General features: G+C 36.5%; 1 protein-coding gene and 1 pseudogene across 2 annotated transcripts in view; both read left to right on the top strand.

The window, feature by feature from the left end:
• Window positions 1–20,230, top strand: part of KCTD8 (potassium channel tetramerization domain containing 8) — a gene marked incomplete at both ends in the record, with an annotated part of 248,532 nt that overhangs the window by 28,903 nt on the left and 199,399 nt on the right. The window lies entirely within an intron of this gene.
• Window positions 19,070–19,469, top strand: LOC309960721 (enhancer of rudimentary homolog; annotated as a pseudogene). Its single transcript has one exon. The product of its transcript is annotated as an enhancer of rudimentary homolog (transcript).

The following is a 20,230-nucleotide window of genomic DNA, read 5'->3' as shown; positions in this document are numbered from 1 at the left end:
TGATTAAAGTGCTTTTCTTTTTATGTTGTAAGCAGCTCACCTTCTGTTCATGACTCAGTGGGATTATAAAAGCTTATAATTTCTCCATCACTGTTGACTCATGTAAGTAATAATCTCATGGTACATTTATTATTTACTTGTTTCCCCTGCTAACTTTCTAGTGTCTCTTAGCTTTAGAATTCTTGTTTTGCCTTTAAAGGGAGATGAAGTTCATTGTCTCTTGTGGACCATTCTCAAGAACTTTTTACAGCTTAAATTAACAGAGGAATTGGGTCAGTTTTTATTAAGCAGATAAGACCTGTAGACATTCTCTGGAATCACAGCTGTGTCAGTTAATGAACTGCAGAGAAGCTCTTGTTTCACTGATGTCTTGACAATTCACAAAATAATTAACAGCATAGCTGTTTTACTAATGGAATGTTTTGTGTTCAGAGTGTTGTGATAGCAGACTTCAAAAATTGCTAAAGAGTGGAAAAGCATGTACCCTGATCTGTGTAATGGGTATTCACTGAAGAAACAGTGTAAATGTGCCAACTTTACTAATCCAGGTCAGGGTTTCTCAACTTTAGTACTTTTGACATTTTGGGTCCAGTACTTCTTGTGTAGGCTGTTTAGTAGAATTCCTGGCCTCTATCTAATAGATGCCACTAGTGTACCCTACCTGTTCCACTCTCCCAGTTGTGACAATTAAAAATGTCCCCAGATACTGCCAAATATCCTCAGGTGGGGGGCAAAATTGCCCTCGCTGAGAACCACTGACTTAGATCAATGTTCAAATTTACCCTAGAAACTGAAGCAGTCAACTTTCTGGTTGGTAAAATAGAGTTGTGGAAGGGTCGGTCTCTTTCCTAGTCAGAAACAACAGCAACAACGATGACAATAACAACGACAGCTACTGCCCTTGGGCTAAGGAGATGGAAAGGAACATTTGCTGGATACAAACCAAGTACCAAGGACTATCCTAGGCCCTTTATGTTGTTTCATTTATTCCTCCTCAAAGCCCTATGAAGAGAACATTGTTGTTCTCATTCTACTCCCCTGTGAATTGAGGCTAAAGGTGATTAAGCTACCTGCCCAGGGTCAAATACCTGATAGATGATGCAGTTAGGATGAAACCTAGTCAGACCCATCTCCAAACAAAAATTTGGAGGGAGCTCCTTTAAACTGTACCTATTCTCCAAAGTATTAGAATATTCTTTCTTGGCCATGAGGTTGGTCCTGTCTTCTCACCTCCCTCCTATGTACCCAGATTGAAAATCACACTGATTCATGTATCTCAAAGGTATTCACTCCAACAATTGATAATGGAGAAAAACATTTCGTATTACAAACACATTAATTCCTAAATTACAAGACCTTCTTTCTAATAACAAAGTTTGATACACTTAACTTTAGTACTTTTATTGTTTTCTTGGAGAGAGGGGTTACGGCTAATAACCCAACCAGATGGCTAACATGTAGATAGAAAAACTAAGGAGGGGTAAAATTCTAAGTTAAAGATATAAATGTCAAGTTTGAGATTTCTATTTTATTGCTAAGAAGCACAGTGTATTACACTAAGCGTAGACATTTAGAAAGATATTGCTAAGTAACAAAAATAAGAATGAATGGCACATATTTTAGGAACAGTTAATTAATGCCCATGCTCAGATTATGTAATTGCTGTTAAGCACAGAATAATTTATATAAAGAAAAAAAGGGGATCCATAGTTAAAATTGGAAACAATAAACATCATTATGAACAAGCCATTGTGACATTTTTTCCCATATTATAAGAATTCTGGGCTTTCTCCCAATAGTAGCTACATTAAACACCAAAACATCTGAAACAGATGTTGCATGTTTTTTCCATAATTTTCAAGGATTTTATTTATTTCAAATAGTAGGTAGGGAGGGATAGGAAGTCATTTAATACCCCTATCATGCATATGTTGTATTAAACTTTTGTGAATCTGCTTGGATAGGTGCTCTCCAAAATCTAATCTTGAGAAATTTATTCCATTCTTTGGAAAGACATATATATTAAATGTCGTACTTAGTAAATATTATAAAACCAGAGGGCATGAAAAAACATTTGCTCTCAGGAAAACCCACTTATGCTATATCTGTTGTCTGAATTAACAAAACAATAAAATGAAAAAAAAGAAAAAGAAAACAATTTTAAAAACATCTTCAGGAAGGGGTTCTATAAGTTCCTTGCCTTTCTGTTGGAAATTCACTGCCTATAATTTTTTCCCCCATCCTCTCCTAAAAAGCAGCTTATATTTGTCTCTGAGTCATCCTAGAGACTGAAGACCACTAACCTTACTCTATTTTAAACTATTTAATTGTAGTTTTTTAGAGCCTTCATTTTCTGACTTCTTTTAATTAGGTTCCTGACAGCCTTATAATTTCTCCTTATAACTCTTTAAGATATTACCTGGATTGTTCGGAATTATTATTTTATTTCATGAGAAAGACTTTCTCATGATTTTCCTGATCTTTTCTCTGAATACCTGGGGAGAAGCCCAGGAAGAGAATGCAAACTCTTTCTGTATTTGCAGTTCCTGGGGGCTTTACTCTCTTGCCAGGGCACACTCAGTCTCAAGCAACTGCCCACACATCCAGCTCAGGGGCACCAAACCATGGTCGCTGTGAATTTTTTTCTAAATAAGCTTCTATTGGGATACATCCATGCTCATTCATTTACCTATTAGCTATGTCTGTTTTTTACATAGCTGAGTATTTGTGATCCAGTCTGTGTGGCCTCCAAAGCTGAAAATATTTACTATCTGGCCCCATGAAGAAAAATTTTGCCAACCCTTGATTTCTTCTTATCAGTGTCCAGATGTATCTTGGCCAGTTAGATCCCTGTTCATCTCTAGTCTCTTCTTGCAGGCACCTGACTCTTCTTATATATTTTGGGCCCCTTGGTTGTCCTGTGACCTTAGCAGTTCAGTTAAGTTCAAGTTGTCAACTTGCTGTTTGTTTATTGCTATAGACTGAATATTTGTGTGCCCTTAAAATTTTTGTATTAAATCCTAATGCACAATGTGATGGTATTAGGAGCTGGGGACCTTTGGGAGGTGATTAGGTCATAAAGGTGGAGCTCTCATGAATGGGATTAGTGCCCTTATAAAAGAGACCCAAGGGAGCTCCCTTGCCCCTTTTAGCATGCGAGGACACACTGGTATCTGTGAACCAGGTAGCAGATCCTTACCAGATATTGAATCTGTCAGAACCTTGATCTTGGACTTCCCAGCCTCCACACCTGCGAGAAATAAATTTCTGTTGGCTATAAGCCACCCAGTCTATGGTATTCCATTATTGCAGCCCAAATGAACTAAGACATACATAATATCATTTTTGTTTTAAGTTGGGAGTGAAGGCTTTTCAGCTCTCTATATCTCCAAGTGATACCTAAAAGTTGTCATCTTCCCTCCCCTCCTTTTTTTTTTTTCCACTTACAATTAATTTATCTCTTAAAGAATCTGGGTAGTTTGGTAGATTTTCCCACAGTCTGCTTTTTTGTGTGTGTGTGTGTAGCATTAAATAATATGGCACCTTACTTTCTGAGATTTCCTGATTTGGTTCCTAAACTCTCTTTTCTGAGTTTTCTCATTTCCTCCTCCCTCTTGTCTCTATTCTACTGTATTTTGATGCCATTCCCCATAGTTCTTCCTTGCTGTGGAGTTCTGTTCAGGAAGGCAGCTTGGAAGGTCCTTGTTTAGAAGTCATATGCATTAAACTAGTCCAGCTCCGTCAGCCCTCACCATGGGACACTATTGGAGTGGGGAAAACCCCTTCTATTCAGTTGCAGTTCTTAAAACTTTTCAGTGGCACTTTTCAGCGACTACCCAGTGGCTACTTTGGGATTCTTTTGTTCTCAGATCTTCAGTGGCACTGTTGATTCTCTCTGTTTCTTTTCACAAAGTGATGATACCTAGCAGGTCTTGTGGCTGTTAGTGATTTGAAACCACTCACGTTTACTTTGAGGCTGTGCAGAGCATCTTGTCACCTGTATTTGGTAAATGTTGTCCGTGAGCTCTTAGTTTTGCAGTGTAGTGCCTTTTTATGTTTTTATATGGAGATTCAGAGGATTCAAAATTATGTTTCCATGGTTGCCACCATTTTTGCAGAATTCCTGACTCAATTTTTTTGAGTAGTTAAGTTTATTTGAATGTAGTATGTTACAATATTTGAGAATAATAATAATAAAATAATTTGAGTTTTTATTAAACACGGTCACATTTGGGTATATGCAAGGTGGTTGTCAGGTGAGCAAACTGGTAATGCATGCATTTAAAAATTATAATAATGATAGCTGCTCTTTTTTGATTATTTTCTGTGTGCATTGTCTGAATTAACCTTAGGACATACGTAGTATTTGTTTTTACCGTTTTACAGATAAGGGGACTGAGGCTTGAAGAGGTTAAGCATGATTTGCACAGGGTAACACAACTAGTAATTGGGGAGCTGGAATTCTAACAAAGCAAGTCTGAGTGCAAAGGCCATGCCTGGAAGACTGTAATACACTTGCAGTTGTTCAGCAAGGCCTATTTTTATTCCTTTCTCTTCTTTCCGTTTCCTTACCCCCTGCCTTAATCTTCTGTAAAAGCTTCTAAAAATACTCCCCTGATCCTTGCACAGCTTCCTCCTTGCCTGCTGACATCAGTCTGATCCCTTGCTTAATTGTAAGAATCCAAAATGAAAAACGTTAAAACATCTGTTATAAGTTCTAATTGGTCATAAAGATATATGAATGAATGGATAATGTTACAGTCCACATTTTATTCCCCAGAAGAAATTTCAACTATTCCACCATTATTGGTTCATGCTTATTCTTTCCCACTTCCAATGACTGCCCATTACAAATCCTGTGTACTAGCCACATCCATCTGGTCACTTTCTGTAGTGCTGCCATTTAGTTTCATCCACTCACACTGCTGCCATCTCTTCATGGATGTCCTTTTTCCATTGCCATCCTTTAAAGCCAGATGCTTAGGTGGCCAGTTCTATGAAGCGTTCCCTAGTTTCCGCCAATGCAGAGGCAGAATTTGTGGTTCCTTAATGGTCCTCGCACAGTCATTGGAAAGGATCTTTATCATAACATTCATTCCTCAGAGCATGTTTAGGTGAGTTTTTGTGAACCTGTCTGATCTCCTAGACTCCGAGTTGACCAAGGAGTGGGATATACTTTACTCAACTTCATAACTCCAGAGTCTCGACACTGCCTGGAACACAGCAGTTACTTAAATCAGTTTTATTAGATGAACCCAATTAGTATCCGTGAGCTTATATTGCTAGTTATAAGTCTAACTTCTTGATTAGAAAACAAATACTTAACAATTGCATACTTACTTTGCCTTTCTGTTATTACTTATCTAATAACATATGTTCAAAACTGTACTTAAATCAGCATGGCTAGACAGGCAGACAGCAGTTGTTTATACTTATATTTGCCACAAAATTTTTTTCTTTGCTTGGCAGTTCTCTGAGAATTATCTGAGTGTGAATAGTATTTCTTCATGTGGCTCATCATGCCCAGAAAATTAAATATTTTTAATTAACATTTATAATCAGCTTTTCCTGTTCTTGGGTCTAGTGGTTTATATTCATTTAAACAAATTGAATTTTAAAGATAAATTAAACACTGCCCTTGTGAAGCCTTATTCAGATTGGTTTTTTTCTCCAACCTCACATGCTTTATCAACCTACATTTCCATCATTCATTTATTCATTCACTCATTTAATAAATCACAGATATATTCAAAGCTAATACCTGTCATCTCTAGATAGGTCTAGTATTTGCCCAAGTCAGGGGTAATGGACCTTTCTGGAAAACACTCTGCTTTGATTTTTTAAATTACAATGAGACAGAAATTTCAGGACATCAAGAGACATAGACTAGACAAAATGGTTTTACTATTCATTTATTTTCTGATCAAATTCAATCTTAAACAATATTCAGAAGTTAGTTGAACTATTTCTGGTCCTCTGCCTAAAGGTGAAATTATTCACTTGTCCTAGTGGGTCTAGGTTCCAAGTTATCATTATTCTTTTAAATAACTCTTGCAAAGGGGTGATTTCTGGCTCCTTCATCTCAGGGGAGAACTTATGGGTCTTTGGATGACATTCAAGCATAATTTTCTTACCTCAGTTTTGACGCTTCAGAGAAAATTTATCTCTATTTTTAAATAGAAATATGGAGCAAAAAATTTCTAGGTAACTAGAGGGTATTTGGTGTTCTCCTTCCTTATTGCAGTATGCAGTCTCTAGTTTTGGAAAATGGCACAAAGACCTTAAGGCAGCTTGTTTAGGACAGCAGTTACAATATATACAGTCTGCTAATGCCTCCAGCTTCCCACAAGAAGGGAGACTTGTTTTGAGTGGGTGTTGGTGGTGTGTTTTTCAGGCTTCATGGAGGAGATTTTTCTCAAGGATCTGCCATAGACAGGGATACAAATCCAAGTAATGCCTGGTCCTTTATCCCAGGTAGGATATACTGTAACTAGGAAAACATTTTGCCAGTGATTATAAAACAGTGTGGCAAATTCTTTTGAGTTAGTAATTTACTAGAATAGATAGTATTATTTTATCTTAAAATAATTTTCAAGGCTAAGGTTTCACCAAAGACAACTTGTAGATAAAGTGCTCTCCTAGAGTAATAGCCGATGAGCTATAATTTGGTCATATTTTTTAATAAGCTTTGCTTTCTAAGTTCTGTGGGAGATCTGAATTAGATTCTGATAACAAGCTAGGAAAAACCAGTAGAGACATCATTCAAGAATTTCAAAAATCTAGCTCTTGGGGGCAATTTGCTGTGAGCAAAAAGCCATAAGTAACCCCCAATAGCATTGTTATATTACAGTGATTATAGTTCAGAGCTTGGGGCTCTGCAGTCAGACACACGGGGATTCAACTTCTGGATCCTTATTATGTGACTTTGGACAAGTTACTTAGCTATTCTAAGTATTGTTTCTTCACTGTGCGATGCTTCAGAAATTATTTTGAGGATTAAAGAGATTATGGTTTTAACAGTTCATGGTATAGTGCCTGGTACATAGTAAGCCCTCAAAATATATTTACTATAATATTTGTAGTTACTGCAATAATTCCCCAGAATTATTTAAATATTTGTTTAATTATCTTATTATTAAATATTGAATATTTTAAAATATTTCATATAATTTACAGTATATATATATTCAAGTAAGTGTCAAAATTAAAAAGTGAGATAAAGGTGTCAATGAAGGAATCATGGCAAGACACCCAGACCTCTGAAAGAATGGTCATCAATCTAATCCTCAGCTATGGGCAGTGGGCGGGAGGGCAGATAATTTGTTGAGATGCATCTTTTTAAATGGACTCAAAAGGATCAGGAGATGCTCCTACTTTTGGCTCATTTGTAGTGGAGACAATGCCATTTTTATAGTACAATTCACTACTCTGAGCATTTTCTTCTTATTTTATATCCTAGATGCCAATTTGGTCACTAGAAGTTTTCATGAGGAGTACTGAAGCAAATCAAAGAGAATTGCACTGTTTTGGGAATTTTTTTATCCAAGTTGCTTAAAAACCCATTAAAGTCTCCTGACCAAAAAGAGTATACCTTTCCAATAACTAGTGCACTTCAGAGTCTTTCTCCTTTGGTAATGCTGAATAAAAACATCTTTCCGATATTTTGTTCTTTTTCAGTATGTTTTCAGTACTCTATGAAGCCCACCATATTAGTTATCTATAGCTGCTGTAACAAATTACCACAAAGTTAGTGGCTTAAAACAACGTACGTTTTACAGTTCTGGAGGTCAGAAGTCTGGAAAGGGTCCATCAGGCTAAAATTTAAGTGTCAGCAGGGCTGTGTTTCTTCAGGAGGCTCTAGTGGACAATGTGTTTCCTTGCTTCTTCCAGCTTCTAGAACCCTGCCTGTATTGCTTAGTTCCTGGGTCCCTTCCATCTTCAAAGCCATCAGAGTAATATTTCAAATCTATGTCTCTGGTTCTCCTGCCACTCTCTTTCATTTATAATGACTCAGGGTCCACCTGGGTAATACTTATCTCCCCATCTCAAGATCCTTAACTTAATCACATGTGCAAGATCTCTTTTGCCAAATAAAGTGACATACTCACAGGTTCTGAGGATTGGGGGCTGCAAAGTTTACAGGGCATTATTCTGCCTACCACAGCCATCTAGATAGTCTTTCTGTGGGTGTTGTAACACTGTTGATCAGATACTTACATTTTTCACATTTAACAATGGTGCAGTTATATTTCCAGACTGCTCTTTAAGCACTGATTTACGAGAAATCTGGTCCTTTAGGCAGGTTTCTGTAATAGCTCGTTTTATTCCTTATGTGTTAAATTTACTGGTTCAGCTCTTACAGGCTAATGTTAATTGACGTTCAAGTACTTCTTAGTTACCTACTAGAAATCGCAAGGATGTAGGTCATATATTTAGAAGTTTCTACCTGTAGGGGTGAGGACTTCTTTTCCAAAGTTTATCTTTTAAAGTTGCAAGTTTCATCCCTCCAAAAACTAAAAATAGAACTACCATATGATCCAGCAATTGCACTGCTGGGTATATATCCAGAAAAAAAACCCACCACTAATTTGAAAAGATACAAACACCCAGGTGTTCATAGAAGCACTATTTACAATAGCCAAGATGTGGAAGCAACCCAGTGTCCATCAATAGATGAATGGGTAATGAAGTTGTATATATATAAAGTGAAGTATTACTCAGCTATAAAAAAGAATGAAATTCTCACAGATATAGAAAACAAACTAGTGGTTATTATTGAGGAGAAGGAAGAGGCGAGGGGAAATACAGGGGTAGGGGATTAAGAGGTACAGACAACTATGTACAAAATAGATAAGCAACGAGGATATATTGTATGGCACAAGGAATTATAGCCATTATCTTATAGTAACTTTCAATGGAGTATAAATCTGTAAAAATACTGAATCACTATGCTGTATACCTGAAACTAATGTAATATTGTAAATCAACTATACTTCAAAAAAGAAAAATGAAGTTAAAAGTTTCAGTTACTTGGGAAATTTATTTCCATGGAATTGCTGTTTTTCTAAGGATGCTAATTCAGTTAAATATTAATGTATCATAATAGTAGTTTTAAAAATTTTAATAATTACTTTAATCTGACTTTTTTAGATGTGCTTATGCTTTTCACTGTCAGTTTAGGTAAATTATACAATTAATTTTCCTTTTTGAGGGCCTTCCATATATTGATGCTATCTATATGTCTGCATTGACTTGATGAGATGTAATAGGTACTGTTATTATAGGATTTACTGTATTAAACAGCAAAATATAAGGACAGAATAAGAATCTTTTACCTGGGAGTGACTTCTAGATGGAATACAGGCAATATTTTATTGTGCTGTCTATTCATTTTATAAGTTCTGAACTAATGACTAAATTGCAGTAGCAGGAAAGCATGATCAGACAAGGTGAAGATAACTGGGAGGAAGGACTGAGAAGAAAGAAGGGTATTTTTGTGCTTTGGACCAGCCCTCCAAATAAATAAAAATTACCTATATGAAATCTCAGGCAAATAGCTTTACATCATATTAAATAATTTAACTAATTGACAATGTGGCTAGAAAAATGATAGCATTAATTTTAAATTGTATTTTGAGTGTCGTCGTTGTAAGTGCTTCCTTTTTCATTGTGTTATGTACCTGGGGGCTATTCTGTCCAATTAAATACTCTTAAAATGTGTAATCTTAGGCCAAGGTCTGCCTCCAAGTCTATCAAAAAAGCAAATGTTATAGGAATTTCTTTCATAGAAGGCAAATTTTCAAAGGTATATGTCTTGGTGCTGTCTTCTAATATATATGTATTGCTTTTAGAAGTTGTACTAAGTCTTCTGAACCAATTAATCTAACGTACTTGGTATCTTATGGATACCAAGTTTGAAAAATTATGACTTGGGGACCTATTTATAGTACCCTTTTTTAAAAATAAATGTGATACATTTGATTATTTTTTTTTGCAATCTACTTTTTAAAATGTTGACAGTTTTATTTTTTTAGATTTATTTTTTATATAGCAGGTTCTTATTAGTTATCTATTTTATACATATTAGTGTATATATGTCAATCCCAATCTTCCAATTCATCCCACCACCACCCCCCACCCACTTTCCCCCCTTGCTGTCCATACGTTTGTTCTCTACATCTGTGTCTCTATTTCTGCTTTGCAAACCAGTTCATCTGTACGAATTTTCTAGATTCCACATATATGTGTTAATATACAATATTTGTTTTTCTCTTTCTGACTTACTTCACTCTGTATGACAGTCTCTAGGTCCATCCACGTCTCTACAAATGACCCTATTTCGTTCCTTTTTATGGCTCAGTAGTACTCCATTGTATGTATGTACACCATCTTCTTTATCCATTTGTCTGTTGATGGGCATTTAGGTTGCTTCCATGACCTGGCTATTGTAAACAGTGCTGCAATGAACATTGGCGTGCATGTGTCTTTTTGAATTATGGTTTTCTCTGGTATATGCCCAGTAGTGGGATTTCTGGGTCATATGGTAATTCTATTTTTAGTTTTTTAAGAAACCTCCATACTGTTCTCCGTAGTGGCTATATCAATTTACATTCCCACCAACAGTGCAAGAGGGTTCCCTTTTTTCCACACCCTCTCCAGGATTTGTTGTTTGTAGATTTTCTGATGATTCCCATTCTAACTGGTGTTAGGTGATACCTCATTGTAGTTTTTTTTTTTTTTTGTGGTACACGGGCCTCTCACTGTTGTGGCCTCTCCCGTTGCAGAGCACAGGCTCTGGACGTGCAGGCTCAGCGGCCATGGATCACAGGCCTAGCCGCTCCGCGGCCTGTGGGATCTTCCCAGACTGGGGCACGAACCTGTGTCCCCTGCATCGGCAGGAGGACTCTCACCCACTGCGCCACCAGGCAAGCCCCCTCATTGTAGTTTTGACTTCCATTTCTCTAATAATTAGTGATGTTGAGAAGCTTTTCATGTGCCTCTTGGCCATCTGTATGTCTTCTTTGGAGAGATGTCTATTTAGGTCTTCTGCCCATTTTTTGATTGGGTTGTTTGTTTTTTTAATACTGAGCTTCATGAGCTGTTTATGTATTTTTGAGATTAATCCTTTGTCCATTGATTCGTTTGCAAATATTTTCTCCCATTCTGAGGGTTGTCTTTTCATCTTGTTTATGGTTTCCTTTGTTGTGCAAAAGCTTATAAGTTTCATTAGGTCCCATTTATTTATTTTTGTTTTTATTTCCATTACTCTAGGAGGTGGGTCAAAAAAGATCTTTCTGTGATTTATGTTATGTTTTCCTCTGAGATTTTTATAGTGTCCTGTCTTACATTTAAGTCTTTAATCCATTTGGAGTTTATTTTTGTGTATGGTATTAGTAAGTGTTCTAATTTCATTCTTTTACAGGTAGCTGCATAGTTTTCCCAGCACCACTTATTGAAGAGACTGTCTTTTCTCCATTGTATATCCTTGCCTCCTTTGTCATAGATTAGTTGACCATAGGTGCTTGGGTTTATCTCTGGACTTTCTATCCTGTTCCATTGATCTATATTTCTGGTTGTGTGCCAATACCATACTGTTTTGATTACTGTAGCTTTGTAGTATAGTCTTAAGTCTGGGATCCTGATTCCTCCAGCTCTGTTTTTCTTTCTCAAGATTGCTTTGGCTATTCGGGGTCTTTTGTGTTTCCATACAAATTGTGAAATTTTTTGTTCTAGTTCTGTGGAAAATGCCAGCAGTAGTTTGATAGAGATTGCATTGGATCTGTAGTCATTGCTTTGGGTAGTATAGTCGTTTTCACAATGTTGATTCTTCCAATCCAAGAACGTGGTATATCTCTCCATCTGTTTGTATCATCTTTAATTTCTTTCATCAGTGTCTTATAGTTTTCTGCATACAGGGCTTTTGTCTCCTTAGGTTTATTCCTAGGTATTTTATTCTTTTTATTGCAATGGTAAATGGGAGTGTTTCCTTAATTTCTCTTTCAGATTTTTTGTTGTTAGTGTACAGGAATGCAAGAGATTTCTGTGCATTAATTTTGTATCCTGCAGCTTTACCAAATTCATTAATTAGCTCTAGTAGCTTTCTGGTGGCATCTTTAGGGTTACCTATGTATAGTATCATGTCATCTACAAACAGTGACAGTTTTACTTCTTTCCCAATTTGGATTCCTTTTATTTCTTTTTCTTCTCTGATTGCCATGGCTAGGACTTCCAAAACTATTTTGAATAATACTGGCAAGAGTGGACATCCTTGTCTTGTTCCTGATCTTAGAGGAAATGCTTTTAGTTTTTCACCATTGAGAACGATGTTTGCTGTGAGTTTGTCATATATGGCCTTTATTATGTTGAGATAGGTTCCCTCTGTGCCCACTTTCTGGAGAGTTTTTATCATACATGGGTGTTGAATTTTGTCAAAAGCTTTTTCAGCATCTATTGAGAATACCACATGGTTTTTATCCTTCAGTTTGTTAATGTGGTGTATCACATTGATTGGTTTGCGTATGTTGAAGAATCCTTGCATCCCTGGGAAAATCCCACTTGATCATGGTGTATGATCCTTTTAATGTGTTGTTGGATTCTGTTTGCTAGTATTTTGTTGAGGATTTTTGCATCTGTATTCATCAGTGATATTGGTCTTTAATTTTCTCTTTTTTTATTTTCAAAAATTTATTTATTTATTTATTTTGGCTGCGTTGGGTCTTCGTTGTTGCACATGGGCTTCCTCTAGTTGCAGAGAGCTGGGCATACTTTTCATACGGTTTGTGGGCTTCTCATTGTGGTGGCTTCTCTTGTTGCGGAGCATGGACTCTAGACGTGCGAGCTTCAGTAGCTGTGGCTCGTGGGCTCTAGAGCACAGGCTCAGTAGCTCTGGCGTGTGGGCTTAGTGCTTCATGGCATGTGCAATCTTCCCAGACCAGGGCTTGAACCTGTGTCTCCTGTATTAGCAGGTAGATTCTCAACCACTGTGCCTCCAGGGAAGCCCTGTAATTTTCTTTTTTGTAGTATTTCTCTCTGGTTTTGGTATCAGGGTGATTGTAGCCTCCTAGAATGAGTTTGGGAGTGTTCCCTCCTCTGCAATTTTTTGGAAGAGTTTGAGAAGGATGGGTGTTATCTCTTCTCTAAATGTTTGATAGAATTCTACTGTGAAGCCATCTGGTTCTGGACTTTTGTTTGTTGGAAGATTTTTAATCACAGTTTCAATTTCATTACTTGTGATCGGTCTGTTCATATTTTCTATTTATTTCTGGTTCAGTCTTGGAAGGTTATACCTTTCTAAGAATTTGTCCATTTCTTCCAGGTTGTCCATTTTATTGGCATAGAGTTGCTTTTAGTAGTCTCTTACGATGCTTTGTATTCCTGCAGTGTCCATTGTAACTTCTCCTTTTTCATTTCTAATTTTATTGGTTTGAGTCCTCTGCCTCTTTTTCTTGATGAGTCTCGCTAAAGATTTATCAATTTTTTTATCTTCTCAAAGAACCAGCTTTTAGTTTTATTGATCTTTGCTATTGTTTTCTTTGTTTCTATTTCATTTATTTCTGCTCTGATCTTTATGATTTCTTTCCTTCTACTAACTTTGGGTTTTGTTTGTTCTTCTTTCTCTAGTTCCTTTAAGTGTAAGGTTAGATTGTTTATTTGAGGTTTTTCTTGTTTCTTGAGGTAGGCTTGTATGTATTGCTATAAGCTACCCTCTGAGAACTGCTTTTGCTGCATCCCATAGGTTTTGAATTGTTGTGTTTTCATTGTAATTTGTCTCTAGGTATTTTTTGACTTCTTTGATTTCTTCAGTGATCTCTTGGTTATTTAGTAACGTATTGTTTAACCTCCATGTGTTTGTTTTTTATGTTTTTTTTTCCCCTGTAATTGATTTCTAATCTCATAGCCTTGTGGTCAGAAAAGATGCTTGATATGATTTCAATTTTCTTAAATGTACTGAGGCTTTATTTGTGACCCAATATGTGATCTATCCTGGAGAATGTTCCGTGTGCACTTGAGAATAAAGTGTAATCTGCTGTTTTTGGATGGAATGTCCTATAAATATCAATTAAATGTATCTGGTCTATTGTGTCATTTAAAGCTTCTGTTTCCTTCTTAATTTTCTGTTTGGATCACCTGTTCATTGGTGTAAGTGAGGTGTTAAAGTCCCCCACTATTACTGTGTTACTGTCGATTTCCTCTTTTATAGCTGTTAGCTGTTGCCTTCTGTATTGAGGTGCTCCTATGTTGGGTGCATATATATTTATAATTGTAATATCTTCTTCTTGGATTGATTCCTTGATCATTATGTAGTGTTCTTCCTTGTCTCTTGTAACATTCTTTATTTTTAAAGTCTATTTTATCTGATATGAATATTGCTACTCCAGCTTTCTTTTTTTTTTTGCAGTACGCGGGCCTCTCACTGTTTTGGCCTCACCCGTTGCGGAGCACAGGCTCCAGACGCGCAGGCTCAGCGGCCATGGTTCACGGGCCTAGCTGCTCCGTGACATGTGGGATCTTCCCGGACTGGGGCATGAACCCGTGTCCCCTGCATCGGCAGGCGGACTCTCAACTGCTGCGCCACTAGGGAAGCCCTAAATATTCTATATTTTATCCCATGTTCAAGATATCAATATTTTGTGTTCTTGTAACCCATGCATATTGGTTTCCTTAGGGTTGCTGTAAGAAAGTGCCATATACTGGGTGACTTAAGAGAATTGAAATTTATTATCTTACAGTTCTGGAGAAGTTCAAAATCTAGGTATCTGCGGGGCCATGCTCCCCTAAGACACTTAGTAGACTCCTTCCTTGCCTGTTTGTTGGTGGCTGTCAGTCTGTTGCTTGGCTTGCAACTGCCACCTGTGTCATCACATGGCATTTTCCCAGTGTGTCTGTGTTTTCACATGGTATTCTCCTTCCTGTGTCTCCTCCTCGTATAAGGACACCAGTCATATCAGAATAAGGCCCTACCCTACTCCAGTATGACCCCATCTGAACTAATTACATGGGTTACAACTCTAGTTTCAAATAAGGTAATATTCTGAAGACCTGGGGGTTAGAATTTCAACATACCTTCTTTGGGGGACACAATTCAACCCATAACACCATGTGTACTATATTTGGAAAAACAGAATTATTTTTATGAATTGTGTTTTTTTTTCTTTTTTTTTTTGCGGTATGCGGGCCTCTCACTGTTGTGGCCTCTCTTGTTGCAGAGCATAGGCTCTGGACTCACAGGTTCAGCGGCCATGGCTCACGGGCCCAGCCACTCCACGGCATGTGGGATCTTCCCAGATCAGGGCATGAACGCCTGTCCCCTGCATCGGCAGGTGGACTCTCAACCACTGAGCCACCAGGGAAGCCCTATGAATTGTGTTTTTTTGGCATTACGTTCTCAACTTTGTATCAAAGAACTGATGGTTGTATGAAAATAATTATTGTACTTTTTATAAATAAGCTGTTTTCTAAGTTTGTCCCAAGAAAAACTAGTTTTTCAAGATGCTCTAAGAAAAGTGGAGTGCATGAACAAATAATGGTGAGATTAACTGAATGTTAGTCTACATTTTATGTACCCTTCTTGGAGACCTAGTACCCCTTAAGATATTAAAATCATTCAAAAGTCCTGTGTGAAATATATTGAACCTAACCTTAAGTTTCCCAAATGTGTTAGATGTCAGAAACTCTTAATTATGTTAACACAGTACTTTGTACAACTGTTTTGGAAAGTGACAAATCAGGGAATCACAACATACATACTATTGTCCCTTTTCATTAGGAATATGGAAAGATTAATTTACGTTTGTATGCATCAGTTTTCTCAACTGTAAAATAAGAATAATAATTACAGTTATAGCATAAAAATGATTGAGACTATTAAGTAAGATAAAACAGGCAAAGAGTATGACCCAGTATTGGACCATAAAAAGTATTCAATGCATGTTTATCATTAATGTGATTTAGTCTTATATTTAGTCAATATTTGTCACTAGGCATTAATCCAGAGTGATGTTGAGATCCATCAAACAAGAGGACCATACTTATTAGCTTGAACACAATTTCTATATAATTCACAGAGTAAAGAGAACATATATTTTATTCTCAGAGTATTTAAGTATTTTAGCTTTTTACAGCAATATCTCAAGAAAAAATATTATATTAGAATCTACATAATATGTATAATAATGGAGGAAATTATGCAATATATTTTAGGGAGAGTTTTTCGGAGGATGAGTAAAATTAAGAAGGTTCTTCATTCAGAATACTAGTCACTGTACTGTTAAAAAGTTAAGTGAAGCCCCTGGAGCAATTGACAAATATAAGGCTGAGAGAACTTGTAATAAAAGCCTCGGAATGCTGTGCTTTGGATTTTTGTGTGTTTTCTCCTTTTGTCCTTTATGTCAGGTATTTAGTTGCCAATTTCTTTTTTTCTGTTTCCTAGGTGCTCTATTCTATCACTTATTTCAACCCTTGTTCTTTTAAAATACACTATAAACTGGAAAGCTGATAATGAGAGTCATTCAGTTCTTTCCAAAATAATAAAGATGGCTGAAAGCTTTTTTTTTTCTTCTGCAGAATTTTGAGTATATTTTTCTACATGGTTGAAATTGCTAGCTTCATAATCTCTACCAAGTTGGTAAAATGTTACTGAATTATGTCCCTTAAAATGATTATTTTTGTGTAAGCTAAAGATAAGCACCCAGCTACCACTTCACTATTATTTCTTAGTTTCTGAATGTCCCTCTTACCCCATCAGTTCCTTATAATCTCTCCGCTCGCTACCACCATGCTTCTTACAGCTAGACCACTTGAGTCACCAGCTTGTCCTCCTGCCTCTTAGAGGATATGGACTGCTCTGCCAGCACAACTTGATATTGTATGACAGTTCTTTCTTGGAAGAGTTGCAGATTTTGCTTGGGGTCTCCCTTGGATATTTAAAAATGTCACTTTCTTCTTCGTCAGTCATTTCACTCAGAAGAATCATAATTCTAAAAGGATGGTTAGAAATTTGCCATTCAGGTCTTTCTAAATTCAAAACTTCTTCACACTCATTCCTTAACCATTAAATATATTAAGTTTTGTCTGGCTGTTTGTGGATATGTCATTTGAGGGAATTATTATTTATTTATTTTTTTGTTAATAAAGAATTCTAGTTAAATGAAGGACATACACCAGGTGTATATTATCAATTTTCAAAGGGCTCATAGAACAAGAATGTATGGTAGTAATAAGAGTTTGCTACAGATATTTCTTTTTTGTTTAATAAATGTTTAGGCATCATTTGGTGAGTCAAGGTCATAATGTTAACAACACTTTACTATTATATTTAGAAATATGGATTAGTATTTAATAATCCGCCAAGTAACATCATTTGTCCTTGCTAGTACTTTACATACACTGTTTCATTTAATCTTTCATTGGCTGTAGGAATTTGGCTTTATTATCTCGTGTATTGCATATAATGAAGCCAAGCTTCAAGGGTTTAACTTGTTCTTCCCAGTGGATAGATGACAGGGCTGGGATTTCATCTCACAGTCACCTGAAGCCTCAGAGTAAATGTTTCCTACTCTACCATACTGCTTCTAATGACACAGGGTAAAGAAAAATCAGAGAAGAGGTAAGACCAGATTAACTCTTGAAGTATGAGAATTTGGTAGGCAGTGTGAGAAAGTAGGTAACAGACTAGAAAGCTTAAAATTGTTAGAGTAGGTGGTAAATAATTATTGAAGGATTTGATCCAGGGTGATGGAATGTCATGGTGAAAATAGTGAATTAAAAAAAAATTGATGTGATGTCTATGTCAGGGTAACTAGAAAGAGGTAGTGTTTGAACATTAAAATGAATTTGGAGTTTATTATAGTAGTTGAGACGAGAATGATGAAAGCCTTGCCTAAGTTAATAAAAGAGGAGATTTTGGAAGGCAGTGTCTTTAGAACTTATTTGGAGATGAAAGAGATGAAAGAGAAAATGAAGATGCTGAAATTTGTATTTTAAATAATTGAAAGAATGTTGATAATATTGATTGAAGTAAGGAAACAGTGTAAAGCAGTACTTTGCTGAGGAAGAAAAAGTAATGTATTTAGAGAATTGTGGGTTGATGGTTGGACAATACAGTGGAATCTCTAGTGGATTATTAGATGGAACTGAACTCAAGTGTTGGCTGAGGATTAAGAAGACAAATTTGATAGTCTTCTATATGCATTTAACATCCAAGATTTGTGTTCTCATATTTATTTAGTTGTTATGCTTAATTCAAACATTTAAATACCCAACTTGAGCTCTTAAAATTAACCTGAGAACAGAAACATTTGTAAATACAATATGTAAATTTGAGGATAAAAATAATGTGACAAGAAGCACAGATGGGATGCACTTGAATCACTGAATTTTTTTCAAAAATTTTACTTCAACTTTTTTTCTTTTTGGTCAAATCTGTCATTGCCATAGATATTTATTCTCCTAAATCCTTTTCTTACATTTGATATTTTATAGATCATGTTTGAGTTAAGTAAAGAGAAGAGCCATATCTTTCAGTGCATAAAATTATGCTTTGAAGTTAACTATCCAGACTATATTTTGCTCTTGAAAGATATCCAGTATATCCTTTGCATGCTATGCTGACTACCAAATATTTGTCCATTTTCTGTCTTAATCTCAGAACTGATATCCACTGTATTTTCACCTCCTCATCCTTGGATGCTATCCCAGTGTGGGGAGAGGAAGAGGGTATCCAGAATATAATGAAGAAAGCAGAAATGTCTCAATCTAGATGAGATATATTATATTTTTCTATTGACTATAACCTCACCAAGAAGTGCAAAATATAAGTTGATCTCAAAGAAAGCAGGGCTGTCAAAATATCATGCTCATCTTGTAGCGTAGCCACCCATCTCTTCTACTCTTGTTTAGTTCCCTCTAAAACTTGTGCGCAGAATGGCTCAGAGTATAAAGATGTGCTTTGGAATGAGAAGAACTGTACTATTGGTTGTTCTCTGGAGGAAACTGGGCAAGCTCTTCAAAATAGTCATAAGTAGGTGCAGCGGCCGAGTCAGGAGTGGCTGCAGAGAAAGAGTTTGGTGCTATGTCTCACACCATTTTGCTGGTAACAGCCTACCAAGAGGCGAGAAGGCAGAACTTATGCTGACTATGAATCTGTAAATGAATGCATGGAAGGTGTTTGTAAAATGTATGAAGAACATCTGAAGAGAATGAATCCCAACAGCCCCTCTATCACATATGATATCAGTCAGTTGTTTGATTCTGTTGATGACCTGGCAGACCTCAGCTGCCTTGTTTACTGAGCTGATACCCAGACAAACCGGCCTTATAACAAAGACTGGATTAAAGAGAAGATCCAGGTGCTCCTTTGTCGACAGGCACGACAGGCCAGGAAAGAGTTGAGTTTGGAAGCATTAGGGGGACGGGGTGGGCTTGGAACACAGCTGTGTACAGTGTGCTGCAGTGGAAGTTTTGTATTATAGTAATCCTGTTTCCATTTTGGTGCACTCTAGCCAGGATTGAATGTATTAGATGAAATGTGAGGATCTTGTTCAATCTGAAACCCCCTTTCCCCCCGTCCCCTCCTTTTTTTTACTTAAACATTTTTATTATGATTTAGATGGATGTTGGTTTTTGCCAGTTAATGTTGGTTCCAGTCCTTCAAACTGTTCCTATCTGCTTTGTAACATTCACTGTACTAACCCTTCTTCACATTGGGGTGGGGGGTGGTGATGCGGTTTAGTTATGTCCTCAAGAAAAAGCCTTAGTGAAAAACAAATGTTCTTTAGCTAAAAAAAATACTCATAACTAGAGAGATGATTGGTTAATTCATCCCCAAGTTAACATTGACCACCATTAAGAAACTTTTTGGTTTTTAGCTTGGGTTAAGAGAAGAATGGATAATACTTTTTTTCTTGCTATGTGGGGCTATTTGAGTAGAGTTCCAGAGGACAAAACAAGAAAATTAGAAGAGTGACACGAATTATGACCATGCCCTATTCTACTCTTGCTTGATTTTAACGACCTGGCTAATCAGATCTTTTACCCTTAATAGGAGCACATTTTGCAATTATTTTTTGACCTAAGACCATGCATGAGTGTTTTAAATCCTTTTTCTGCTATTGTTTTGGTTGGAACAAAAGCTGGTAAATATCATTAATTTTAGATCCTAGAATGTAGAAATCCAGACCTAAATTAAGAAGCTCATGAAATTTAAATTTTGAAAAATAAAATTGTGGTTATT

The sequence above is a fragment of the Leucopleurus acutus genome (genome assembly GCF_964270905.1).
Source record: "Leucopleurus acutus genome assembly, chromosome: 4".
In the NCBI taxonomy this organism is placed as follows: Eukaryota; Metazoa; Chordata; class Mammalia; order Artiodactyla; family Delphinidae; genus Leucopleurus; species Leucopleurus acutus.
Note: the sequence above shows the minus strand (reverse complement) of the source record. Positions and strands in the feature narration are given on the sequence as shown.